Source organism: Equus przewalskii, chromosome 17 (genome assembly GCF_037783145.1).
Source record: "Equus przewalskii isolate Varuska chromosome 17, EquPr2, whole genome shotgun sequence".
NCBI classification, from domain to species: Eukaryota; Metazoa; Chordata; class Mammalia; order Perissodactyla; family Equidae; genus Equus; species Equus przewalskii.
Window position 1 is genome coordinate 74,906,941 of NC_091847.1, and position 18,060 is coordinate 74,925,000.

At 40.8% G+C, this 18,060-nt stretch overlaps 1 protein-coding gene across 1 annotated transcript in view; it reads right to left on the reverse strand.

Moving 5' to 3' along the window:
* KCTD18 (potassium channel tetramerization domain containing 18) overlaps positions 1–967 on the reverse strand; it is a 41,346-nt gene extending 40,379 nt beyond the window's left edge. The window contains exon 1 of the mRNA XM_070580557.1: positions 802–967. The gene's annotated coding sequence lies outside the window, so the exon portion shown is untranslated. The remainder of the gene's footprint in view (positions 1–801) is intronic.
* Positions 968–18,060: the final 17,093 nt, after the last annotated feature.

Here is an 18,060-nt window from a genome sequence, read left to right on the forward strand (position 1 = left end):
GACATTACCTAATTGACACAAAAGCCTCATCGGAAGGGAATTACTGTCCGTGGTGACAGATGAGGACACTGAGGAAAGAAACAGTGATGTGTGCAGGGCCCACACTAGGCTACCCCGATCCCGATCGGCAGGACCCACTCCAAGGTCTTCCCGCCGCACGGCCCCCGCACGGTCTCACCCTGAGCTTCCTGACCCCGGCATCTGTCCCCCGGGAGATTCCTGTTGGTAGCGACAGGGACACAGCAGCACCCTGAGCGCTGGGACTTAAGAGGTACCCCGCCTCAGCCTCTCCTGAGGCAGAGGACCATCACCACTCAAGGCCGGTCACGGCGCCCCATCCTCAGATGCACCCACTCGGGCTCCCTGCGGGGTCGGACGCGCCCTGCCCTCTGGGGGAGTGTCCCCAAGTGCGGTGCTGTGGCCACCCGCATCAAACCCTCAGGGAGCTGGCTGAAAAGGCAGACTCCGGGCCACGGCACCGGGTCCGGGGCAGGAAGCCTGAGGAGCGGTCGGAGTCCGCCCGCGGGCCGCGCTCTGGAAACCGCTCGAGAGACTCGCATTCCTCCCACGACCGGGGACGAAGGCGAGGGGCGGGGACACCAGAAAGCCCCGCCGGGGTCTCCCCGCGGCCTGGGGCCGCCGAACCGGCCCGCAGCCCGAGCCTGCAGCCCGGGGCACCCGTGTTACCGGCGCGGCCCGGGCCCTTCCTCGGGGCGCCTCGCCGCCTCCCGGGCCCGCGGCCCACCCGGCGCCCCACTCCTCCGCAAGGGCGGGGCCGGCTCCGCGGCCTCCCCGACTGACCTGCGGCCCGCCCGGCCCTCGGCACGGCCGCCGGACGCCGCCGGGCCCGACGCGGAAGTGAGCGCCTCCCCGGCCCCTCAGCCCCTCGGCAGCTCTCGGCAACTCTCGGCAAGTCGGGGCAGCGCGGCCCCAGTGGCGCCCCCGTGCGGCCCGGCCCGCCGCGCCCAGGACACGCCCCCGGACCGGCACGCCCCGCCCCGCCCAGGACACGCCCCCGGACAGGCCCCGCCCCGCCGGCCGCCGCCGCCTGCGCGGGGAGGACAACCCGAGCTGGGGGTCTTTGTATCCTGCAGGAAAAGGAAAGGCCTGGCAGAGAGACGTGGGCTGGATCCCCCGAGGAACGGTCTTGTCCGTTCACAGGCCGCTTTTACACAAGAAGAAAGAAACAGATTGTCCAGAGTCGATTAATAAGTGACAAGAGTTAGCGTGAGTTAGGTCTTCTCGCCCCCAGGTGAGGGCCCTTCCCTCCAAACTGGCCTGCTCAGTGCACTGGGATAAGTTCATTCGGGTAGTGTTTGTGGTTGACAAAGCTGTTCCACACAGAGCATTCTTGTTTAATTTAGTCTGTGTGACGACCCTGTATTTTTATTCTCATTACAGCAAGGAAAATTGAGGCAGAAGCAAACATTTATTGAACACTTCTGTACGCCTAACATTCTGCTAAGTCCTTTGCACAGGCTATTTAAATTCCCCCTAATAATAACCCCAAAAGAGTTCTTTGGGTTTCCATCTCCACCCTACCTTGTGCAAAGACTTTGCTAGGTATTTCACGATGAATAAAACACAGTCCTGTTTTCGGGGTACTTTCCCAGAATCGGTAATAATTGGTTCCCAATTCCTCTGACTGAGTCTTAGAAGGGAATAAGCTAATGAGAGGTAAGCCTTCCTACCCCCTCATATATTCAAAGTCCCGGGAGAGAGGGAAGATTGGTTCAACCTGTAGTTACTGAGCACTAGCTGTGGACCAGGCACTAGAAGTGAAGACTGAACGAGGTCATCGATGTCCCTCATCCATGGCACTTACATTCTAGTGCAACAGTCAGAAAACTTTTTCTGTAAATATTATAGGTTTTGTGGGCCATACACAACTGCTCAACTCTGCTGTTGTAGTGTTAAAGCAGCCGTAGATAATACGTAAACAAATGAGTGACTATATCCCAACTTTATTATATATATTATTATTCCATATTATTCCAACACTGAAATTTGAATTTTACATAATTTTCATGTGTTGTGAAATATTCTTTTCAAAAATTTTTTTCAAACACTTAAATACGTAAAAACCAGTCTTAGATTGTGGGCCATACAAAACAATTGGTGGGCCATGGGCCATAATTTGCCTACTCTGTTCAAGTGAGAGAAGCAGATGGTAAGCAAAAGACTTAACAGAGAATGATAACTACCTGGGAGGAAATAGTCGGGATAACGTAGGGTGGAGATGATGGCTTCAGTGAAGAAGGCCTCACTGGTGAGGGGACACTACGTTGAGCGCTATGGATGAGAATGAGCCCACCCTCTGAAGAGATGGCGAGGAGTATTTTAGGAAGAAGGGAGACCAAGCCGAAAGGCCCTGAGGCGGGAAAGGGCTGAACAATTTGTAGGAAGAGAAAGGACACAGGTGTGCCTGCACCTGGTGAGCCTGGGGACAGAGGGAAGGTGATATAAGATGAAGTTGAAAAGAGAGGCAGCAGCTAGCTTTTAAAGCATCTTGCAGCCACAATAGGAGTTTAAATTTTACTCTAAGCATAATGGGAAGCCATTGAAAGGTTTTAAGCTGGGAGGTAGCATGATTAATTTACTATTAAAAAATCACTCTGGCTACTGTGATGAGAATGGACTGGAGGACATAAAATGAAAGTACCTGGCTGTTGCAGTGATCCAGGAGACAAATGGCATAGCTTCTACTTGAGGTGATGGCAATAGAGAGAAGTGGGTGGATGCAAGAAATATTTAGGAAATAGAAACGACAGAAAATTTGCTCACAGATCAACTAAGATGTATTAGTTCAGGCTCTCTGAAAAGCAACAGTAAGATCAGATTAGACATGCACAAGATTTATTGGGGGAGATACACATGTGAGGAAAAAACAGGGCGAGATCTGGAGGGGACTGGGAGAGCTTCTAGACTGGCTGCAGATTCAGCTCCCGTGGAGGACAGGAAAGGAAAAGTTGTAGAAATGAGACAGTTCTAAGGAAGTTTCAGGAAAGCCAATGGAAAGTTTTCAGGCCGATGTCTCCCAGAAGAGGAGTCCTGTGTCTCCCAGGAATGGGTCTACCTTAGTATCCCTGCCACGCTCAGTCACTGATGGGGAGCCATCGGTGGGAAGTGCAGGCCAGACCCTGGTGATAGACTTCAGAGCACAGCAGCTGGGGCCGTCACTCAGTAATGCTCTCTGAAAGCAGAGCTCTGAGAGGTGCACTTTCATGGCTGCCACATATTGGAAATAAGGGAAAGAGAAAAACGCAGGATTACCTCTAAATTGTTGGCTTGAATAACTGGATGATGGTGCCATTTACTGAAATGGTGAATTATGGGAGAGATCAGGTGCTATATTTGGTCTATTAAGATTGAGATGTTTAACAGCCATCCAAATATAGAGATCAAATAACAATTGAATGAATCTAGAGCATAGGAGTGAAATACTCTGCTGAAGGTGTGAATTTGGAAGGTATCAGCATTGAAAGCCATGGGACTGGATGAAATCACTTATGCAAAAGGCAGGTAAATAAGAAGAAATAGGATGGAGTACTGACTCCAATACTTAGAGTTCAGGCTTCAAAGGAAGAGTCAGAGGGGAGGAGAATATGGAGCTACAAAAACCAAGAGAGGAAAGTGTCATTTATGTCAAACACCGCCACGAGATCAAGAGTCTACTATATTTGGTAATATAGGAGTTCTTTGTGACCTTGACAAGAGCAGAATCAATGCTATGATGAGGATGCAAGCCCAGAAGAAAATGGGTTGAAGAGTGAATGTGAGATGGCAGACTGGATATAACTCTGTAGAGAAGACATTGCAAAGAGAAGGAGAGAAGCGGGGCTGTAGTTGAGATGGGATACGGGGTCAAGGAAAGGAGTTTTAGGATGCGAGTCACTAGAGCAGGTTATGCTGATAGAAATCATTTAATAGATAGGAAGAGACAGGTGATGCAGGAGACAGAGGGGACAAGTGAAGGAATGAAATACTTGAGAAGTCAAAAGGGTGCTGGAGCCAGAGCCCGAGGGGGTCAATTTCTGTTTGACAAGAGCAAGGGGAAGAAGTAAAACAGAGAAGAGAGATTTAAGTTCAGTTAAATTGGTAGATTTCACAGTGGGAAAATAAGGACATTCTGATTTAATGGCTTCTACTTTCTCCATTAAGTCTAAAGCAAGGCCAGAGGCTGAGAGTCATGAAGGGTAGAAGAGGTTTGAGGAAGGAGGATAATGTATGAATTATTTATCTTGAGAAAATTGAAAAAGCGAACTTTCTCTAGAAACCTGGTAGGGTTGCCAGGAAGGAATGATAGCCTATTTGAAGATTATAACCATTGTAACATAGATGACAAACTAGTCATCCCAGTTATGTGACTTTCAGCCAGCAACATTCAACAGCTTCAGTGTAGGTGCTGAGAAAGTGGAGAATTGGGCTCAGCTGGACTGAGATTTAGCCAAATAATATAACGCAAGGAGAGAAGAGTGAGGCAGTTGAGGACGTTTGTAAGTGATTGATTCCCATGATGGACCACGGACTCTAAACTGGGTAAGAAGGGAAATAACTATATGAAGGTGGTGATGGATATAAAAAACATAGTGAGGTTAACAGATTGGAGTTCTCAGTGTAGTTGAGGAATTACTTAAACAGGAGTACCAGAGTAAGTGAGCTGGAAGGATTGGAGGCAGTAGTCAGAGAACATCATACTTGAATTCAAGATTTCAGTGACCGTAATGCCAAGGTTCTGGTCTGAGCTGAGGTGGAAGAAAGGTTGGTGGAGGTAAGAAGTTTAAGGAATAATTATTATTAGATGAGTTTCCCTATAAATAGCAATGTCAACAAGAGTGGAGTAGATGTAGAGAGGAAGATGATGGAACAGAAGCTAATGTCATCAATAATGGGTGATCAGAAGAGCCTCAGAAGACTACATTGAGGAGAAAAAGAAAGCTACTATATCCAGATGGCATATAATTCAGATTAGCTAGGGTTTAGAAAAAGGAAGGAGGAAAAATTGTTTGTTAGCAATAATGGGAGAAAAGAAGACCCCAATCCCACCTCCTGGCCCTGACATATGTGGGGAGTGGAAGGAAAAGCAGTCACTACTGAGAGGGCTACAGAGGAAGCAGGTCCTCTAGGAAGAGACAAGTTTCAGTAAAAAACAAAAAAACATAGGCACATTAAAGAAGGGAATTTTAAAAGGCTCAGTGGAAATGTTTCAGAGGAACAGGAAGGGGGAGTATTGGCTCAGAGTAGTGGACATACTAGCAGTATGGGAATGGGAGCCCACTTGACAGGGGAAAACTTAAGGGGTTGGAACTGACAAGGTGATTTAAGGTAAACAGGAATCTGAGCCATGATGAGAACAGTCCCAATGGCATGTTAGTGCAAAGTTCAAGCCAAAACCCAGATATTTAGCTCAATAGCATTGGGGTGACCCCACCCTCTGGCTGCTCCCAATTGTATGGTAGTAGAAGGGCAGGTCTTATGAGGAGCCCAAGCATCAGGAAAGCCCTTGGATGATTATTCTCTTCCTACCCATTCTCCCGGAAGTGAAGGATAATCCTAGCTCTGAGGTATAGGAGCTTGAGGGGAAGGGAGAGAGGAAGCACCATATAAATCAGAGTCTGAGTCACAGACCTGATCAGGTTCAGCTGACTCATGTCTGTCCTTTGGGGAAAGATTCTCAAATCATAAACAACCCCCTCCCTCCAACCCAGGACAAGGTATAAGAAGGACAAGAGGGGTCTGGTTACTCCTTTATTCACAAAACTTAGATGAATTACAACATTTTTCTTTTTGAAATGCCTAGTGCAGAGTGCGCACTTCCATCAAAATAACAGTAGGGGTAGAATTTCTGAGTAGCCAAGATGATATTAGCCACAGCTGTATAAATCTAAATCTCCCAACTCATTCTCCAAAACACCAAATACAGAACAATAAAAAAAACAAAGAAAACTACATGAACCCCATGCCCTCTGCATAACTAAAAGAGAATGCCAAACTTCAAATTATCTGTGAATAGAAAAATAAACACCAAATCTCAGGAAACTATGTCCCATGCTTCTGCCACAAACTTGCACGGAGATAAAGAATGGTCTGGAGAAAATGCATGGAAGAGAGGAGAGCTGTTGGCAAGACTATGATTGATCTAAGATAACCACAAAAAAGAGAAAGTCCACTTTTGTGCTAAAATATTGGTGAAGAATCCTGGTAGCTAAGAACACTTACTATATATTAAAACAAATTTTAAATGCACGTGATTCAAGGGGATAGTGTGTGAAAACCATTGCTTCTGGAGGTATAGAAGGTAAAAAAATAGAGAGGCACTCTTTGGAGCTTGGTGAAGAGAAAAAGAAACAAAAGGACATTTTAGGGTGAAGTAAGGAAAAAGAGAGCCAAAGCTGTGAAAATCTGCAATCTTTAGCCCATATTACACACACACACACAAGATCCGTCCATTAAAAAATTGTATGTCTCTGCAGAAGAGTGAACTTGAAATTTTGTAAACCATCCGAAATCTTTGAAATGCGCAGATGAAAACAGAGTAAATATAAACAAAACTGTTATAAGAAACAGAAAACAAGACCGCTTCAGCTGATAAAAAGTACCAATCCCAACTGATAAAAAAAAAAAAAAAAGGCACAAAGAAGAAGAAAACTACAACATAAACTCCAAAGTCAACTAAATATTCACAAAGAAGCACTTGGGGATATGAAAAACCACCTTCAACCAGAAATTCAAAAACTAAAAGATAGAAATGGAAAAAAAAACCCCAGGAAGAAATGAAAAGAAAATGAATTGAATCTAGGAAAGTAATAGGAGAAAAAGACAAAAATTATCACAGAAATGAAGAATAAAATGTAAAGGTTCTGATTTATTGAAAATAAAATCAAGTGAAAATTTAATAAGTGGCTTTGGAAAAGGGCAGGAAAATAAACAAGATAATGAAAATAAGATACAAAATTAAAAGTAGTTAGGGTCAACAAAAAGTGGCTGAAATGAAAGATAAAGAAGAAACAACATATAAACAATGATAGTCCATAAAGAAGATAAACAAAACAACAGAACAGAACTAATATTTAAAACTATGATCCAAATATTTTCAGAATATGAAAGAAGATATAAATCCAAATACTGAAAGGATTCATCAATTACATAATGAAATTAAACCAGAATTATCAACTCCAAGACATATGCAAGTAAAACTATTGGACTTCTTTATCCTCAAAGTTAAGAAAAAATACCCAAGCATCCAAGCTAGAAATGATCAAGAAATTACAAGGATGAAAGAATTAACCTAGCACCAGCCTGCTTAAAACTACATACAAGAAAGGCAACAATGGAATAGCATTTTTTAAAAACTCGAGAAAAAGTGTGAATTGATGATATTCAGTCAATCTGTCTTTCAAGTATCATGGCAAGAGAAAATGAGTTTTAAACATGAAAAATTCAGGGAATTTTGTATACATGAACACTTCTTGAAGAATCTTTGAAAAGATGATTTCCATTCAGTCAAGTGGCAAAACTTCATCAAAAGGACTGATAGTGATCATTTATTATATTTAATAAATATAATACTTTATATTTATTATAAACTATAAAACTAAAACTAAACAGAGATGTGAACAAAGCTCAAACAATGATGTTATATGTAATGTGTATTAGGTTCTAATAAAGTAGAAATAATGCAGGTAAAAATGGGAGAAGGGAAAGAGAAAGAGGAAGGCAGAATACATCCATTGATTGTGACACAGGCAATAGATGGGGGTAAAGGATAATATTAAAACTGACAAATCAGATAATAAATGATTAAGTAAGGAAGAGAGAACTAAGGGCTTTACAAAAAGTACAAATACAAAGATAACCACTAGAATAACACTACAAACTTTCCTAAATACAAAAATAAGTTTTAAAAATTAAAAGAGCAAAGAAAATGCACCATATACAAAAAGAAACATAGGGATTATAATAATATTAATGTCATTATTAAATAAAATAACTTTAAAATAAAATACTGTGACCATGGATCTAAACATATGTCATATCAATAAATATGAATAGGTTTAATTTATATGTTAGAAGAAAAAGATTTTCAATTTGACTCACAAAGAAAGCTGCTGAAAATAAGAGACATGCCTAAATCAAAGTGATTCAGAAAGTCAAAAACTAAAGGAATGGGCAACATTGTACCAGGCAGCTGGAAATGATGAGAAAGCAGAGGTTGTGATCCTGACTGTCAAAGTAGCATTTAAACCAAAATGCATTAAATGAGACAAAGAAGGACATGTTTTAATGCCACTATTCACAATGAATTATATTTTAACAGTTGAATGAATGAATTATTGTATTATATTATAACAGTTACGAATCTATTTACCAAACAACTCAGCAACACAGTTATAAAGCAAAAATCATAGAACATGCAAAGAAACATTGACAGAAATACACTAGTAGTAAGAAACTTCAATATGCCACTTTCAGGACAAACAGACCAAGTAAACGAAAAATAAGGAAAACAAATATAGACGTAAACAGCATAATCAATAAGTAGATCTTATGGACATATTTACTTTATATCCTTAAATATTACTATTGTAATAGTAACAAAGAAAATAAAATGTTTCAGCATGAAATTATCAAGAAATGGGCAAACTTATGTGAGAAAACTTTAAAGTACTGCTGAAAGATACAAAAATGGACTTGAACAAATGGGAAGGCATTCCATAATGTTATAAAGATACATTTTCTCTTAGTTAATTTATATATTTAACAAATACTAATAAAAATACCAAGATGTTTATGGAACCGGACAAGTTGATATTAAAATTCATATGGAAAAATAAGCATGTAAACATAGCCAGGAAAACGCTGAAAAAGAAAAGTTTATGAGAAGCGACTAGCCCTATCAGTCGTTAAAATATGCTATAAATCTGGTTTGTTTATCTACTCATGGCACTGGTGCATGAATAGATAAATAGACCAGTGGGATAAAATAGAAAGTCCCAGAAATAGATCCAAACACATATGGAAATTTAGTATGCAATAAATATGATATCTAAAATCACTTGGGAAAAGATAGACATTTTAGTAAATATTGGTGGGACAACTGGTTTGCTATTTGAAGAAAGATAAAATTAGAATCACATCACAGACTATAATCAAGAATAAACTCCAAATGGACCAGGGATATAAACGTCAAAGATGAAACCATGTAAGTACTGGAAGAAACCATGTATGATTTTCTCTATAACCTGGATGTAGGAAAAGGCTTTCTAACTATGACTCAAAATTCAGATGCAATAAAAAATAAAACTGACAAATTTGACTATGTTTAAAAAAACTTTTGAACAATAAAAAATAAACAAATAGGGCTCAGCCAGCCCGGTGGTGTAGTGGTTAAGTTCGTGCACTCTGCTTTGGCAGCCTGGGGTTCGCCAGTTCGGATCCTGGGCACGTACCTACACATGGCTCTTCAAGCCATACTGTGGTGGCATCCCACATACAAAATAGAGGAAGACTGGCACAGATGTTAGCTCAGCGACAGTCTTCCTCAAGCAAAAAGAGGGTGATTGGCAACAGAGGTTAGCTCAGTGACAATCTTCCTCACAAAAAAAACCCCAAACAAATACAAGAGACAAATTACTAATTAGGAGACAATTTACACACACACACAAACATATAAATACACATATTTCTCAAAAATATGAAAAGATATTCAAACCCACTTATTTTAAGTGAAATGCAAACTAATCTACCCTGATGATACACCTCCAACAGGATGAAACTCCTATGCACAAAGTTAGTCATTATAGTATCATTTGTAATTGCAAAATATCAAAAAAAAAAACCCTCTAAATTCCTATATACAGGAAGGTGTGTGAATAAACTGTGGTACATCCATGCAATGGAGTACTATGAAGCTGTGAAAAAGAATGAGTCATTTTCTATGAACTAACATAGAGTGATTTCCAGGATTATTTTTTTAAGAGAAAAATGACAAAATGCAAGAGTTTTTATAGTATGCCACTTTAAGAATGGAAAATGAGAAAATATACATGTATCTAATCATTTGTGTAATTAGAAACATAAACAAGAAACTATTAAGATTAGTTACCTATAGCAGTTAAGTGGGAATTGGATGGTATAGGTGGCTGAATAATGGCCACCAAAAATATCTAGGTCTTAATCTCTGGAACTTGTGAATGTTACCTTATATAGAAGGAGGATCTTTGTAGATGTCATTAAATTAAGTATCTTGAGATAGAGAGATTACCTAGGATTATCAGAGTGGGTCCTAAATGTAATGACAAGTATGCGTATAAGAGGCAGGCAGAGGGACTTTGACTACAGGCAGAAGAGAAGGCCATGTGATGGAAACAGAGGGAAGCAGAATCAGAAGATACTACGCAGCTGGTTTTGAAAATGGAGGAAGGGGCCATGAGTCCAGGGATGTAAGGAATGCAGCCCCAATGCTGGAAAAGGCAAGGAAACAGACTCTCCCCTGCAGCCTCCAGAGGGAGCATGGCCCTGCTGACACCTCGATTTTATAAGACTCATTTCCGACTTCTGGCCTCTAGAACTATCAGAGAATAAATTTCTATAGTTTTAAACTACTAAGTTTGTGGTAATTTGTTACAGCAGCAATAGGAAACTAACGCAGGTAGTAAGGAATTAGGAGTGAGAAAGGGATAGAAGAAAGGAAGAGAGGAGTGACACTTTTGAATACACCTCTTTATAAAATTCTGACTTTTGAAATTAATGTTTCACATACTAAAATACATATATGAGTATAAACATACATACATATAAAGATAGGGAAAAATTCAAGAATTATATACAAGGAGATATAAGTAAACCTAACCATAATTCAAGTGACTAACATAGTCACACTGAAGAGAGAGGAGAAAATCAATGAATCAGAGTAACTTTAGATGACAGTATTTAGCTACTTACCCTTAAGCTAAAGATTTTAAGAAAGAACAGCAAACAAATATTCAACTTTAGTTAGTTTTCATAGAGTGGATTAGCAATTCTTCAGTTACTTCCTATGTATGCTAGGACTGAGCAGAAAGTAAATATATTGTAGATAATAGGAACCAGATTTCTGGTTGTTGGAGAAGTAGTTACATTGAAAAGGAAAACGCTGGAATGAACCTTGTGGTTTTCGTCTGGAATTGGAAGTGTCAGTGTGAATGCATGAGTTTTAAGATAGACAGATGATGGACAGATTAGATAGATAGAGGGATAGACAGACAGATACATACATACGTAGATGATAGAAATATAGATGTTTGTATACATGCATGTGTGTATACATAAATGTACATAAATTTTCAAGTTCTGTGCCTTGAGAGAGCCTAGCATTAATGACACCCTAGCAGCAATGGGCACACTGAGTACGCAGATCTTGGTTTCTGAACCCGTTCTTCCCCATTCTCCAGTAAAAGGAACCAAGGCTTTTTGGTGAAATGGCTGATTGACTGACTCCAGGGCTGGGGCTGAGAAAGTACAAAATGAGCCAGAAATATCCTGCTGTTCCAGAAAGTAAGGAAGTGTTCAATCAATGATGAGGATTATCAAAAGGACACAGAATCATCTCAAAGGGACTATCACTGGCCAAATATGGGACAATTTGCTCTTCAAAATTATGAAGGTAAGAGATTATAATCTATTGAATAAAATAAGAATCTATGATTCCGTACTGAAATAGGTAGATAGATAGGTAGGTAGATAGGTAGCTAGATAGATGGATAGATAGATGAAAAATAAAGGAAATAATAGCAAATCTACAGTGGAGAAACCTAGCAGACACCACCTTAACTAAGTGACCAGTAACAGTACAAACCACCATCATGTGCTCCTGATACGATGTACTAAGAAGAACTCAACATCACTTCCATAGCACTTTGGCCCAGAATGAACACTTGAATTTAATCCTGAGGAAACATCAGACAATCCCAAATAGAGGGGCATTGTGATTTAGTTTGCCTATACTCTTAAAAAAAGCCAAGGTCAGGAAAGACCATAAAAAAGACTTTCTGACTTTTCCAGTTTAAATGAGTCTATAGAGTCTGAAATTGTCAAAATGAAAACATAAATAATTTATTGCAAAATAAAAAGTAAAAAAATGTAAATACAATTCTACGTGGAGGGCTAAGTAGAGTTTATATAGGGTGTCTGGAAATTGTTCTAGCAAGTCCAGAAGCCTTTCCGCACGCTTATATATATATTCTGCATAGCCCTGATTATGTCCCTTTTCTGCTCAAAAACTTACCTGTATCCTTATCGCCAAAAAACTTCACACCCCTCCTTTTCTAACTAGTCCTCTACATTTACATTGCACCTGAACTGAACGACTCATTAGAAAATTTGTGCGTTTTTTCCCTTTTATTGCCTTTGTCCTGCCCTTCTCTCAAAATAAAATGTCTCTCTCCACACACTGCAGTCCTCATTTGGTGGAAACCTACTCATCCTTCAAGACCCCTGCATTAGTTTCCTGCAGCTACTGGAACAGAATCCCACAGACTGCGTGGCTTGAAACAATGGAAATGTATTCTCTTACAATTCTTGTGGTCAGAAGTCCAAAATCGAGGTGCCAGCTTGGCTGCACTCCCTCTGCAGCCTCTGGGGGAATCCGTTCCTTGCCTCTTGCAGCTTCTGGTGATGGTTGGCATTTCTGAGCTTGTGAGTGCATCTCTCTCTTCTCCATCTTCATGGTGTCTTCTCTTCCTGTGTGTCTGTACGTCAAATTTCCCTCTGCCTGTCTCTTAAAGGACACTCATGATGATACTTAGGGCTCGCATGGATAATCCAGGATAAACTCCTCATCTCAAAATCCTTAACTTAAATTTTCAAAGACATTTTTCCAAATAAGGTGATATCCACGCTTTTGTCACATAAAGTAATATTAGCAAGTTCCAGGGATTAGGAAGCAAATATGTCTTTAGGGGACATTTGTTCAGCCTACCACACGTTCACATGAACTTCTCTATGTTGGCTTCCTGACTCTACAACCAAATAGGAATCACTCTTTCCTCTGCTACTGTCGTGGCAATGAATGTGGACTACCTTGTATCATTATCAGTGTATATGTCAGATCTCTCAGTGTCTAAATTCTTTGACAGCATGAACTTTCCATTGTTGTAACCCCATAGGACCTAGCATCTATTAGCTGTTCATCTTTTTTCTAAATAATTTCTACCACTATATATAGTTCATTACTTATACATAAAAAATAGCATATATGATGTTAAGAAAACCACCTATGTCACCCATCTTAATAAAATTAACATGATGGAGAAGATACATGATATTTTGTGAATTTAAATTACTAGTTGTCCTTTTATTGAGAAAAGTACTTCATATTTGCTTTAAGGGTGAACATAGCAAAGTTTTCTCAACCAACTGTTATGATAAATATTTAAATACAGGTTCCTGTCATGGCTGAGAAAAAATTGATTTGATGAGGCTATTTGTTTGGGTTTATTTATATTCACTGTCTAAATTTTTATTTTGGGAAGAATCTGCAATCTAGTCTATTTATCTTTTCCTGCTCAGATTTTGGAGAGCTTAGTCAGCAGGCAACCCAGTTTGAAACCAGAGCTTTTCTTTCTTTCTATGACTTAGTGTATTTTAAGAGGCCCTAACTCTATGTAGGGGTTGATGTAAGAACAGCTGAGAGTTTTAGGTAAAAACTATTTCCCTTCATTCTGTTACAGAAACTGTTTACAGGAGATAAGGAAGTTTTGGTCCATATCTAAATAATGTCTCTGACCTCAGTTTTTACTGAATTAAATGAAAGCAGCAATTTTTAAATGTGGAGATAGCTCTTTTTTAAGGAAGCAAATGTTTTAAATAAAAAGATAATATTCCTACATTTATATGAATTCAAAAGCTTACAAAGCATTTTCGTTTCAAACTCATCTATGTCTACACCATCTGGTCTTTCATATCTTCTTCCTGCCTCAGAAGAGGCCATCCTTCAGACCACAGCTTAGCCCTCCTTCCAGCCTCCTGATCCATGGAACTCTGCTCCACCGCTACCCACATCTTTCCTATGTCATCCACTCTCTCTCTGCCAGCTCCTTCCTCTAGCCTATAAAAAGAACACAAACCCTCCCTCCACCCTGGATTCCCCTGTAGCTATTGTCACTTCTCTTTTTATCCTCAAAGAATTATCTGCTCTCATCTCTGCACTCTCTCTGCCATGAAGTGAATGACTTCCAAACTGTTAACCCCCAAGGTTGTTCCCCCTCACATCTTCCTACTGTGTAAGACAAAGCTGGAGGTTCCTCTTTGAAATGAGCTCCTCCCCTGGCCTCCCTGGGGCTCTGTCTCCTCCTACCTCTCACTGCCTCTCTTGCCGCCCTTTTCTCTCTTTCCTCCCTAATGGATGTTCACCAGAGTTCTACCTTCTACCTTCCTTGCGCTTGTACACACTTCCCTCCATAACTTAGTCTGCTTTAGCGATTTCTGTTACCCTTCATTGCTGAGTCCCAAATCCAGAATCTCTTTGGAGCTCCATGTTTGTATATCTGGGTGCCTGCTGGACTTCTCCACCTAGATATCCCAAAGGGACCTCAAACAGCAGATTCATTATTTTCCACAACTGCTGTTCCTTTGCGTTTGCAGTAAGTATCAAAAGGGAGAAGGGATATATGATGAGGAAGTGTGCGGACGAAGATATCTTGGAAACCTCTGCAGGAGCCAGAGGAAAGCCCACCTGGAGAGAACTGTGGAGACGTGGGCTGCAGGACCCTGCACTGCTGGCTGTTGCATGTAAATGTAAGTCCCTTAGTAAAGCTAGGGAGCACAACAGCTGCCTCTTCAAGCGCTCCCCAAGCCCCCAGTCTGTATGGTTTGGATTTTGTGACTGGAAGCCTTGAGTAAAGAAATACTTGAACCTTTGTGGAATTTTCTGTGGAGGCACAGGGCAGAGGGTGGGAAGTAGACCCCACTCCAGTCTCTCAGTACAGTCTAGCCTGTGGACTGGTGTATTGGAGGTGAAAGAGCTGCAAAGAGAGCTACTGCTGAAGGTTATCCATCCAAACACACGCAGACCAAGGCCCCTGATTATTTTATCCCTCCGCAGGGAAGGCTCCCCCCACTCGTACACAGACCCAGGTCAGGGACAAGAAGGCTCGGTGCCCCGTTAAATAACTTGCTGCCCTTGCCTACCAGAGAATCAGTCTTGAATTACCTCAAGCCTCTACCTATCCCAGTGTATGGGAATGAACTGTTTGCTTGGCTGTCTTCTCCCTCAAGGAAAGAGGATTTGCCTCCTCCATCTTTACCACTGGACCCTTTTGGGAAGGGACTCCCAAAAAACGTAAATTGAAGAAAAGGAAGAGACTGTTAGGCAGGCAATTCACATGATAGATGCCATGCCTTGAAACTGAAGTGACACGTGACAAACCACTTCTTCCACTGTCTCAAAGAGGCCCCAGCCAGACCATCTGGGTTCAAATCCCAGCTGTACCACTCACAAAACTTTGCAGAAGTTACTTAAATTTTCTGTGCCTCAGTTTGCTCAACTATAAGAAGGAAATAACAGTATCTACCACATAGGATCATTAAAAGGCACATAAAGGGCTCGACACAGTGCCTAGGACGTGGAAAGCACTGGATAAATGTTGTCTGCTGCTGTTATAATTATTACCTGTCCCTCACTAGGCACAGCAAGAAGTCTTCTCATTAAAGAAAATAGAAATAGTGATTGTAGCAAAGGAGCCTAAAATACTGAAACAAACTTTTGTGATTCTTTTGTCTGCCTAGCTCAAAATGCCCTTCCTGGGCCTAGGTGGGAGGTAGAGATGGCCTCTCAGTAACAAGCTAAAAAAACCAGACACAGGCTGAATGTTCAGGACTCCCTTGCAGCCAGAGTTTGTAGCTATGATCCAGGCTTGACCAACCAGACACACCCAACCCAGGCCTAGCAACAGGAGCTAGTGAGGCCACACAGCAGGGATGGGGGCACTGCGTCACAGTCATGCTCACTTTTTCCAGAGGCAAGCCGCAGTGGCAGTCCCAGCAGTAGTATTGATGTGGGTTCGGTGAGCCAAGGAGTCGAAAGAAAGATTTCTTGGACTGTCAAGTTCTGGTAGTCCTGCTCTTTTATTCCGAGAATAGCATGGGAACAGGACCCATGGGTGGTGAAGAGCTGCAATGGGTTGAGGGTAAAGCTAAATTTACAAGGTATAGGTATGTGAGCTATTTCTTTACTAGATACAGGAAAGATCATGTAAAAAAGTCGTTAAAATGGTATCAGTGCTGGTGGGGTCTGGTTGTTGAGTGGTCGTATAACTTTGGATATGAATAGGTTAAATCAGGTCAGGATGTCCTATGCTTCCCAGAGGATGATATAGATCGGTATGTAGGCCAGGACGCCTTGGGCTTCTTTCATTCCCTGGGGCAGCCTTGATACACATTAGTATGAAGGGCCACTGCTGGCTGTGCAAGATCAGTGGCATCCTCATGGGCTGTGCTGGTAGCATGAGTGTGGCTGGGTCCTTGTCTGCTATGAAGGCCCCCTTGTTCCTGCCTGTTCTCCAAGCCCGTACCTCTATCCTCTCCAGAAATGCTTTAAATCACCCAAGGTCCTTTTCTGCTTCTATCAGCCTGGGTTAGTTTTTCTTGGCACTTTTCAACCTGTCAGACTGATACAGATTATCAGATCAGAAGGATTAATAAAATGTAAGTAGACTATTTCTACTTTGTTTTATTGGTCTGTTGATTTGCAGTATGTCTTCTACTCGGCTCCTGTCCAGAGATTGTTTTTCTTGGATGATTTTTGTTTTAGCAATGCTGAGATGTTAAAGAGGATTTTTGTTGTTATTGTTGTTTGGAAATCAGACTTCCTCTTCTCCTTCTCTCTTCTTCCCCTTTTTTTGGTGTGGGTACTGTGGGTCAGGACAATCAAATGTTAATTGACTGGAATCTGCCCATAGGTAAAGAAAATCGGGCAACCAATTGAGTGTAAGAGTAAAGGAAAATGGAGGGAGAGGAGCAAAATCAGCGCCATGCACAGGAGAGAATCACAATAGAACCATGAGCTTATTTAATTTAACTGGTTTATTTTATAGATAAGGAGCTTGTAACAAAGAACACACAGCTAACGTGTGCTCAAGACACAACTAACTGTATCTTCACACTCCTCATTCAAGGTTCCTGCCTCTATGCATTATGCCAAGAGGCAAATGATCAGAAAGCAAGCTAAGATTAGGTTAAATTCAGCTCAATTAATTATACATTTTAGGTTTATGGTCATGTACGTTGAGAACTTACATTGTCAAAAACATTTTACAATTCACAAAACACTTGGTTCTTTAAATACTCTGAGATAAGATAATCAGCGCTTTTTAAAAAGAGGTGTTGGTATTCATGTCTTGATAAATTTTTTTGACATCTCTCCTACCTCTGAATTCTGTCTCCCTTTTCTATTTGTTTTAGTTTTGAAATTGTAGCTACAAAATGAATCAGGAAGAAAGTAATATTAATGTACTTGAATGAAAGGGTGTGTTTATGGAAACCATCATAAAAATATTTTGGATGCTGTTATTAACATCCATTTTACAAATGAGGAAACAGAAGCTAAGAGAGATTGAGTGACTTGGCCAAGATTAAATAACCACTAAATGGCAGAGTCATGACATGGTTCAATTGAAAAAACATATATATTGAGCATTTAATGTGTCAGGCTTGGTAAACAATATATGGTGCTAGTTAACCTCTAGATAACCAGAAATTTCTATAACCAGTATATTACATTCTAAACCAGTATCACTGAAGTTTTTACTGTACCATGCACTGTAATTTTAGCAGCTGGCTAATCAGTAAATAGTTTTCTACATACACAAGATTCACATAGCCAGATCTCTTTGGAGACCGATCTTGAAATATATTAGACTAAAAGGTTTAACTCAAAATCATGTTTTGCATCATTTGTCTAGATTCTCTAAAGTAAAATGGAAAGTTGTGATTCTCAAATGTCCCCAAATGAACAAAACATCGACAAGAATATGAAGTTGACTGTATCACTGTATAATCAACTATTAAAACCTAAATGTAACG